Genomic DNA, 11,291 nt, shown 5'->3' on the forward strand with positions numbered 1-11,291 from the left:
TCACTAGCGAGCATAATATGCACACCGGGAAAAGAAAGTAATCGCGTGATTTTTGGGCGTGATGTGGCGTGGCGCTGACTCCACGCACCAGCTACCGCTGCTCGCGAAGGACATATCCGACGACGTCGCCTCAAGATTAAGCGCGCAAAGTTGTAAGCGAGGAAAAATTCTATCAAGACACTCACTAACCGCCTTCGCGCGCTGCGAAGTTTGGGCCGATTCGCTCAAACATCCACGGCGAAAATGACGAAAAAAAAAAGAAAAGTGTTAAAAGTAATTCTTGAGCAAGTGTCACGCGGAACCGCGATAACTTCACGGATGCGGTTCCCCTGCCCTGCCCTCTCTATTCACGCGATCTCGTGAAAAGCGCCGTTGCCGGGGGAACCCCGCTATGGGCCGGCCCGGGGAGGAGACGGCGAATTGAGACGCCATATAGGTATACAGGGGAAGACGGGTCAGCCGGGCGACCCATACAGCCAGCCAAGCCGATCCGAGACCGCTCGGCGGAGCCGTAGGAAAACGAGCGCGCGCACGTGCTCTAAGCCGGAAGGAGGAGAATTTTTCTCGTCCACACAGGACCGGACGTCCGTGCGCCGAGGCTCGCCCATCCCGCCTGCCCGCGTGGAAACGGAGGCGGAGGATTGTCCCATGCGTCTAATCGCCGCGATGAGGCAGCTCCCGTCGCTTATAGATCAGGGAATTAGGCGCCGACGTCGACAATGTGTGGGAATCGAAAGGAGCGGCTGCGGGGATTAAATGTCTTGTTCTCTGCCGTTGGGGAGGTCGAGCTTGATGGATGCGAAACTGGTTTTCTCTCCTTGGAGTGCGAGGAGACGGAAGTTGCTTCCGTTCGAAGAAAACGCGCTCTCGTGGAAAATTTGGTCGTCACGCAAGTTTGACGACTTTCGCGTGTAAGCAGACTGGCGGATGTCGCTGTTTAGGTTGCAGTGCCGAAAACTACGACTCGGTGCTTTAAGGGGTATTCACACGGGGGATGGAATCCCTCCCGAACTGACGGCGGCTGCGTACACGTCACGCCTTCGAGAGTGCTCGCGGCGACGCAGTTTTCCGGTTTTGGTCCGGCGGCCGCCGCCGACGGGGGAGGGGACCGTTCGCTCGGCCGCTACGTTCAGTCCCCGCGTCCCCGGGAGATTAGGCGGCACTTGGCAGGGCGCGCGTTGGGGTCGCTGTGAGTGGCGCTCCGCTGTCGACGGAGCTGTATTACTTCTTACCGTGGATTTTGCGCACGTTGGACGAAGAGGAATGCGTGCACTAATAAAAACATTTTTGAAGTCCAATATTTATGAACTGGTTAGAGCAAGATGCGTTTTGTGGCATACGTCGTCTTTGTGTTTGTCTGCACCTTCTCAGAGTTTCTTCTCTTCTATCTTTCACGCATCTCTTTTTTTTCGTCTAATTTTTCCCCCCTCGACTGTCGGCATTTTCCCTCCTCAGATCAGCACAGCCCCGCTCCTTGAGCATGGTAAACCCAGATGGCGGCTTTTGTTGTAAAAAAAAAAAAATTAATAATCCGGTGTCTGATGCGTTCCAGCATCCACAAGAAAACTTCATGCGGCACACGAAGCAGTTTCTGGTATTCGTCCGGGTCATCTTCACGGAGCGTGTTATACAGACTGTGCTGCACACCAAGTGACTTTTCTTGCATCCATGGCTTCACCCAGCACCGCCGCTTTTTCTTGAAAAGATCGTCGTCATCCTCGGTTTCAAGTAGAGCCGCCAACAACACGTACTTGCGCCTTTTTGCGACGTCCATTTCCTGCTCTGGATCCTCTAGCGCCAGAAAGTTCGACGTGTATTCAGCTCCGGTGCTGGGAACTGTCTGTTTGTTTCCCTTTTTCGGTTTCTTTTCCCTCTTATCTCCCTTCAATCTTTATTATTTTTTTTTAGCCTTCGCTGTATTCAAAGAACAGCAAAACCGGCCGTCCGGCCCTTTCTTTAACCCCTCCCACGCCGCCCGGCCGCTTCGCGCGTCTAGATCCCCGCGGCGGCTCCCCGCTGCCCGTGTGAATACTAAATTTGGGAGCGGGGGAGGGGTTTGGCCGGCCGGTGACGTAGCGCGCCTCGTCTCCCCGTCCCTCCGCGCCGAGGTCCCCCGTGTGAATACCGCTTTAGCAGAGCGGCAAGCTGGACTAGCTGGTGCATCCGAACCTTGAACTGGAGGTGTGCTGTACTAAGAGAGGGACAGTAGAAGAGGAAGTATACGAGGGACGCGCGCAGACTCACAACTGTGCGACTCAATTATTCCCCCGCCGTGGGTATGTGCTATTAAGACTGAGGACATCATCATCAATTGCTTCGATATTCTACTTCTCCGTCTCATGCCTCTCTTTTCCTCGCAATCGCCTTTGTTATTTTCCTTCACAGTCACCACCAAACCCTGCCCAGTTTCCCCGCCTGGGTATGTGCCATTTGTAACGAGGTCAACAGCAACTACAACTTACAGTTGTTATGACTGCATTACTCACAGGACTGTTGTCCCGGTCTCTTAGAGCAGTATCCTTGTTCAAGGCTCGACGCTCTTTTTTGTAAAATGAGCACGGAGCAGATGCAGCTTTCCAGTGGCGATTTAATATGATAGTTCAGCTATGTTTGTTCAAATTAGTTGCCTGCAAGGTCCTTCGGCCTCTGTTTTCTGGCAGCAAAGGAAGACATATATTAGTGTGGGCAGAGAGAAGAGAAGAAAAATAATGTTGCCCAGCCCGCCCCGCCAAACAAAGGAAGACAGCGGGAACGGCGATCCGCTGGTTGTACATAGGGCATCAGGTTTATGACTAACACGTTAGGTTATCTGAATAGAAATATAATCGCCCGAGTACCATTAAACGTGACTTACTATCATCCTAGTGGAAATCAAGAACAAGAAATAAGAATAAAAATGCAAGCGTAGCACAGGGCGACAGAAAGTCAGTTAGATGGTTGAGATTAGGAAATTTGCGGGAATAACGTGGCCGCAGCTGGCACAGGATACGGTTAACTGGAGAGATATAGGAGAGACCTTTGTCCTGCAGTGGGTGTTGGCTGATGACGATGACACTCGCGTTTATGTTAGCATCATCCACCCTTAGTAGAAATACGTAGTTTGCTTTCTAGCGACGTCTTATACACGCATGGGTTAGTCGACGCTGATATGGAAGTTACGAGGTTAACGAAGCTTGCCACCGCAGCTTCGTAAACGTATAGGTGTGGCTACAAGCTGTAGATTCGACGGGATTACCGACAACGAGAGATGAGACCGTTTACATGCGGCTATGCCAAAGACAGAAACGGTACAAGAGAATAGCGCCGCCTGTAAAAGCAGCGCCAGCTCGCCAAAGGTGGCCTTCCAGGAAGACTGGCGCGCACACTTCTCTGACTCCGAAACGACGCTTCGATATGCCGCGCGATACGCCGACCGCAGGAGGTTGTCCTTCCCGCATGAAAGAAGTGTCACCCGCCGCGCAAGTGGCCAAGTTTTCTTTCGCCTCCTTTTCTTTGTATTTTTTATCTTCCTTCTCTTATCTGAGGACGGCCTTGCATACGGACCTGTCGCGCGGCGATCGATAAGGCACATCCAGACGAGCAGCATGCGACAACCGAGAAGACAATTGGGCATAAACACGAGGCACTCGTCATGGTCACAGCACGTCGCCGCAGTCCGGAGCAGTCAACAAATTTTGCTCGCCCGTATATATGAACATCTATTCATGATAAACTATCCACAAAACACGTTGAAAGGGAACTGCGACATCTGATGGTACGTCTATTCGCCAGTGCCAGTTTTGATCAGACGAGCACGAGCATAACAGCGTCGATAACGACTGCGTACAACGGCTGCCCTTAACAACTAAGCAACCTTTGTTATGCAGGAATAATAACGTCGGTACCAAGCCAAAGATTGATCGCCCGCACAACATACCGTGCACGCACGCATAGTTACTGGGAGTATTCAGAGCCCTTCGAAATCACCCCCCCCCTCATCCCACCTCCCCATTTAATTCACGTCGTTAAAGACGCAGGCATCGCGAAGCGTAAGGACACACAAGGGACTGGCACATATTAGTTGCACATTATTCCGTCTCGTCTGAACATGATTAGCACTTTGCTTTCATGCTGTACCACCGACACGCATGGAAGCCATAGACATTATCTTTCGACTGCCGTTCAATTATTTTTTTGCTTCTTGTTTGGACATTAAGAGTAATGAACAATCAATCAAAGCACACTATTCGCACTGGGGCACATCATTCGAATACCGTTGGAGCAGGAATTGAAGGAGTGTATGCACGCTGTCGTACGTCTAATACATATACATTTCTTCTCGCGATGCATCGGTATAGAAAAGCGCTTCATTCTATCCTTTCACTTCATTAATGTTGCCGTAGTGTTCTGCACGCACTTGTTACCACTCACACCAGCCGCGCTTCTTGTGAACCCTTTCGCAGCTGCGGCATCAGGAACCAGCGCGCATTAACTGCATGTATAACAAAGCTTTCTAGTTGGCGTAGCAATCTGCGATCACGTGGCTGGTTTACGACTTACCTTTAATGGCTGGCACTTATTACGAGTCGCGAAACCACCACCACCACCACAGCGAATCATTTGCTCAGTATACCAGTGGTATGGCTCCTGCTTGGCAAGCCATGCATATACCGCGTGTGGAAGTGCGCCCAGTGGCGTTTTTGCGAGCGAAGATGCACTTACGAAAACAATGTAATATTTTTCCAGCTCTATTGTCCCGTTAACACGTACCAACGTTGAATTATGGTGCACGATAATAAGAGCAATCGCGGGACACTTGTTGAAGTCTATGAAAAATTCAAGGGCATTCCTGATTGAACCTAAGATGTTTCAACAAAAACACTGCTTGGCACAGCAGGTTTCACTTCTGAGCCAAAAAGTTTTTGCAGCCGAAACAAGTGTATGCGCAAAATATGCGATGTCGCATATTCATGCCCTTCTCCGTTTGAGAATAGATCAGCCAAGCGAATATAACACGACAAAGACAGCACAAAGGATAGACATGCTGAGCAGATAAAGAATAAAACGGCAAAAGAACAACCGCAAACAGTACGCGCTAAACATTGTGCGTTTATCCTGCGAAAAATGTGCCTCAGGTACTACATAACTTTCCGAGGCAAAATCTAAGCGAGGTACACAGTCAGCCGAAATTTTCCGCATAAAGGCCTGCATCTGAGATTAACCTCACGAGATCAGTTGTTTCGCTCGTTGGATACAACTTTGAATGCCGGGTTTCGTTGATGCGGTCCGCGACGCACGCTTCAATCGTATCATCTCTCGCATCTTTCCGTGGACATCTGAACGCATTGCGGTAGTCTTCAGTGTTGGTATAGAGGTAGTTTGACTCGCTTCTCACTTTATCGTATGTATAGGTTCGCCCGGGGCAGTAGTAGTGAAAAAGCAGCAGCATGAAGAACACTCGACTGCGTGACGCCGTCAAGAAACCGTCCACGGAGAACTCGTCAAACCAGCGCTTGCCTCGAGCGGCCTCCAGGGTGACGTTGAAGCTCAGCTCGGAGTGCCTAAACACGCTTCTGGGAGAAACCTTACCAGAAGCAGCGCGGCAGTCGTTGACGATGTTGAAGAGACGATTAGTCTCTTGGCTCCATGTCTCTGCGAAGACGGTGCGCCAGAGTGAGTCGGCAAGGGACATGCCGACCGTGGCGTACGCTACCACGGGGTCGAAATCGTCCGAGATGTTCAGCGCGGTGAACAGGCTCACAGACACGTATATGGAGGCGTTACGGACGACCAGGTGCTTCGTTTCAATGCTGTCCTTGACCGCATCCCGCGAAACGTCCTTGCGCAGCTGCACACGCTGAGCCGTCCACCTGGACGCCTGCAACGACATGAAGTTCCACGCGTAGCGAGAGTCGAGTTTCGGCAGAGGCGCCTCCAAGTCGAAGATGTCACGCGGGAGGTACATGCGGATACCGCGAACGAATTGCTTCACGGATTCGGCGTCTTCTGGCGCAGAAAAGCGCGCCGCTGCTTCTGCCACTAGGTGGACGAGTCTATGGAAGATGGCGCGGAATTGCTCGGTGCGCTCTGTCGCGGACCTGATCGTCTGGAGCCTATTGAAGACTAGGAGGGGTACCAGCGTTTGGCTTTCCCTCTTGCAACGTTCAAAATACCGAACTTGCACGGCCGCCTTTTGATTGACGTTCAATACATTCCAGAGCAAATTGCACGCTGCGTCGAGCAGGAGAAAAGCGACCGTGGCGGGCTGACGCGCTCTGTCCAGAAGTATACCGAGCCGATGGTTTAGATCTTTCACTAAGGTGTGGTACATTCGGTCGCTGGACGGGCTTCCCATGATGCTCTCCAGAAGCGTTTGCCATTCATTCGTGCTCACTGTAGGAACCATGTCGGTTAACGCGCTTAGAGGGCTCTCTGAAAGAACGTGTTTACGTGGGATGTCCTTGAGGTCTTGCACGAGCGTCTCGATTTCGCGTTGTGTGACGTTGGTCGACAGCGCCGCGTTTGTGGCGTCGAGGGCCTCTTGTCGCACGCGGGCGTACAGCTTCGCCAGAGGCCCTTTCACTTTCAGCTGGATGGAGCACGCTATGACGACCACGGTGTCTCTTCCGCCCAGACGTTCCCCGGGCAAGTGTCTCTTCCAAATGTCTCGCAACTCGGTAGTCGCAAAGAGGACGGTCGTCTCGAGGCTGTACTTAAGCGTCATCTCCACGACAAGGCGAAGCATGTCTCTATCGGTCCTAAAGGCTTGGCGGCCCATGAAATCAGCCAGGCTCGTCACCGTCTCGGGTCCCAATTCCTCGGCCCTGGACATGGCGCGTAGGCAGACTCGGAAGTGCTTGTTAATCAGTTTGCCCGCCGCCGTGCTGGAAGGCAAGTAGCGGGCCGGCTCCTCGCGTAGGCGTATATCGCGTACAGATCCCGGGGTCACATTTCTTTCGTAGCTGTCACAGACATAGGCGAAGATGTCGTTACATGGGTTGATGGTAGCGTTGACAGTTGAGTACAGGAGACGCAGCTCGTCGAGGCAGCAGGACGAACCGATGACCTTTCTCTCACCGGGACTGGGCATCGACAGCGCCATGATGACCACGACGGCGCCGATGAGGACCGCGAATACGAGACACGGGACCGCTAGCGCTCGTCCGGTGACCCTCCCTTTCGCCGGGGCTGGTGTGGCGGCTGACACCGCCGGCGGGCTGTTCGGGAAGACGTTGTCCTCGTCCATGGAACGAATCAAAATGGCGCTGCCGCGCGGCACAGCTCTGTGGTCTCGTGGACGCGTGACTGGTGTATACTGACGATGATACTGGAACGCCGGGGTACTTACTGACAGCACTCAGTACAGCCAGTGGGCCTCACAGCTTCTTGCTTGAAGATATTTCCTTTTCTCTGCCCCGATGAAATCAAGACGTGTACACCCTGTATACCGTGAGCATTCCGCCAAAACATTTTCTTTAAAAATAATTGGAATGGATAAACCGCTCTATTTTGCCGTCTTGTCACAATATAATCAACGCTGATGGCAGCTACACCGCTTAAAAAGAAAAGAGAGAAATATAAGCGCACGGAATTCTCGGTAGCTGAGCTTAAAGGGTATAACATGGTGATGACGCATATGTAATGTGGCGCAGCTTAGAGCCAAAAAGTGAGTCATCCAAAATAAGTTGAGGCAGTCGCAACAGATTCGAACCAGCATCGCTTAAGGTCAAACCATGCGCAGGGAGACTAGAAGAAGACTGGCGAAACAGAACGATATAGAGTGGCTCAGTTTGGCAAAGAGAGTTGATACGATGAAGGCACGTTATGAGCTATGCTGATTAATTGTATCTACGATTCCCATCTGCCATGAAATCAATTAGTTTAACGATAGTTCGATCGATCGATCGATTGATTGAATTAGCTAGATGTACACTGCCACCTCAGCAACATAAGGGGTAGGCACATATTATCGACCACTAATTATAAGGGGTATGCTACTATTTGTAAGGGGTACTCTGGCTCATTTTAAGGCAGCTTTGTGTTGCCCAACAAACGTATGTACTTGTGAAAACACTGATTATAACACCTAGAAGCTCGCAGACTTTCTAGTCAAGAGAAACTTACGCAAACGGCTAATCTAACTTTGTCGCCTTTTTTTGTTTTCGAAAGATTAGGAAAGAAAGAGGCACATACAAAATTATGACGCCCAGATCGTCGCACTCTTTTATATAAATTTTATCCGTACTTAAAGAGCACATGCTTGTCCGTTGCCTCGTTTCTACCTCCGCCAGAGGCTTGGTTTCGAGAATTTGAAAGTCGAGTGTCAGTGAAGGGAACAAGAGTAAATTGAAGTGCAAGGCCTGGAAAGTAAATTAGAAGCAGCGTCTCAAGACGCCACAAGGCGGCCAAGAGGGGCTCCTCTTAAGAGCCCCGGCTAGCAGCGAGTTTTCCGCAGAGCGCTCCACGCTGAATTCCAGCGTGAGAGGTTTTTGCACGTTTTATGAGTGCAGCAGCGACTGCTGCAATCATGACAGGAATCTGCAAGTGTTCTTCGAAAAAATAAAAATTAACAGCATAAAAATAAAACTCAACAAAAGCGAAGAGCCTTGCATACAGCAGAACCGCGATTGCAGGAAAACAAAAACTATAGTGAAAGTGTGCAAAAAACACAAAGAGTGGAAAAACAGTGGAAAGAGTGGAAAAACGCAAAATAAAGTGCGCGAACATTTGCGATGTACTCGCCGATTCGAGATGCACGATGGTGAGAAACTAAAAGCAGCTCCAGGAGCTCTGTCTTAAACAACGTCCTAGGGAAACAGCTCAGAAGAGATGGCTTCACACCCGCCCGCGAAAGCGCTCGCGAAATGGCGAGATCAAAAAAAAAAAGAACACAACAGAGATGTTCCTTAAGCTCGGCCAGTGTACGGTGGTGTTCATGCAGCCATTTACCGCCCTACATTAGCAAGGTTTAAAAATTTTCTACGCTCGTAACGGCACGCACTTACAGGAACACACACATGAGCCCGAACGTCGACAGCTGTACGAACAGAGCCAGCGGTGTGGCTAATGCGGGGTGCCCACGGCGGCGTGGAAGGCGGAGGGGTCGGTGCATAAAACGAGATGAAAAATGGGTCCGGCCCCGGTAAGTGCTCCGCGGCAGCCGAACCAAGTGCGCGTACGCGGCTCCTGCGCTGGAAAGTGCATGGCGCTTGTGACACCGCGCTGCCCAGGAGTCAACCCACCGGTGCCTGAAGAACATTTTAGCGGAGGCAGTGTTGGGCGGTGAGATGCTGCCGAGCGCCGGCACAATGCGAGCTGCCGGCAGAACGAAGCCACGAGAGGGACATTTTTTTTAACACGATAGCGTTAAGGGCCCCGTGTCGCAGAAAAGCCGGCGTCGGAGTCGGCGTCGTTGGCCGTGAGCGAAAAATGCCCAGAGGAGCGACCTATGGGGAAGGTGGGCCACCTGACGTGAGGTTGTGACGCGAGCACAACCTGGCCACCATGCAGATTGTGAGAAAGTAGCCCGCCGTGGTAGGTGGTAGTAGAAATAAAGAAAATGATGTACCGCAGCGGTGGCCGAGTGGGTGAGCATCCGCGTCGCAGGAGGGAGGTGCGGGGTTCGATCCCCAGTGCCGCCGGCTACCCACCAATGATACAATGGGTACAAGCTTTCCCCTGGTCTGGTGCTCGGCTTATTTAGGGTGGAATGCTTGAGAAATGGGTCTTCGACCCCACCTAGAGTAGAAGAATAAACATTGTGCCATAACGCTCTTTGGCCGTAGATGCACTTGCGCCATAAAAAAAATCCATAATAATCATCAGAAATAATTATCAGTCGATAGAGGTTGCACTTCCTGTGAGCAACCTCTCTCGACCAAAAACAAAAGAAAGTTAACCTTAGAATATATCATCAATAGTAATATAGTGACACGAAAAGTAGAGCATATTCACAGCCAACTGTTCATAGAATACGCATGTTAATACCGTGGTTACCAAGGCTGCCATGTTCTTAAATTTTTTACAGCGAAATATGAAACACGCGCCGTCTTGTTTGAAATCAACAGTCTTTTTAACAACAGTCTGTCGAATACGATTGTGCCGTATGGGACCACTGGCAAATAACACTGAGCAATAAAATTGAAAAAAAAAATTCAAAACAGAGCAGCAAGGTTTGTCTTGTGTCGGTACTCGAGACGAGATAGCAGCACCGACATAAAATTAGGATGGTAAATTCTTTCCTCTCGACGAAAGAGATTACGGCTTAAACTCCTGTATGAAATATATCGCGACAAAACCGGCATTCGAAAGGAAAATATTTACACAGGCCACATTATGTTTCTGCTCGCACTGCCATTATTTTAAGATCTTAGAATACCGTTCCAGAACTAATATGTACGCCAGTTCCTTACTTGTTCGTTCCATCAGCGAATGGAATCGGCTTTCACGTCAGCAAGTATGCTGCGTTAATCAAGATGCGTTTTTTTTTAACCCTGTAACGTCCCTTCTGTAGCGCCCTCGGGCTAAGCGGGGTAATAATTGAATAAAGATAAAGAATAGAACAAAAACCTAGATCTCACAAGCCCCACGGGCGGCAGCATCTGCCATCGCAGTGCGGAGGCACATCGCTGAACGCCCAGTGACTGGTATAAGAACAGGCAGGGATCTATGACTGCAAAGTAGAGAATTACCAGTTCCGCATATATGGGCATTATCAACTCATTAACGCTATCGTGACACACCCTTAAGGCGGAAGTTAAGTGTCTTCTCCAGTTTTTTTTTTGTTTTGTTTTAGACCGACAGCTGTATAGGCAGACCCAATGCCTTGAAGACTCCCTCCTTGACTGACGTGTAGTCCACATAGACTAGACTATGACCACCCATGTCAGATTACCACATACGTCATAATCTCACATCCCGCCGTTCCCACTGGACACACCGCAGATGTGAATCGCATTATTCATTCGTCGAGGGAGATCAGTGTGCAGTCCGCGATGTGTGGGACGCTCATCTCACGACACCTTCAGCCCCACAGTGTATACTTCATACACCATGTAGACATTGGTGTGGAGAGAGAGAAAATGCTAGGAGACCCACAATACGCACTCCTTCAAGCTCGCAGAAAAATGGAAGGGAAAATTAAAAAGAATTGTGGTCGTATCCGTGCTATGCCTAGAATACAGCACTGCAGTAAGGCGTGCTTGCTGTGCTATATGTTTTGCTGCCATATATTTCAGGCTGCGCGTGGTCAGTAAACACATCTTTACGCACTCGTTTCATTGCACTTGTCTTCCGTGACAACGCTCAGAACA

Source organism: Amblyomma americanum, chromosome 7 (assembly GCF_052857255.1).
Source record: "Amblyomma americanum isolate KBUSLIRL-KWMA chromosome 7, ASM5285725v1, whole genome shotgun sequence".
Lineage (NCBI taxonomy): Eukaryota > Metazoa > Arthropoda > Arachnida > Ixodida > Ixodidae > Amblyomma > Amblyomma americanum.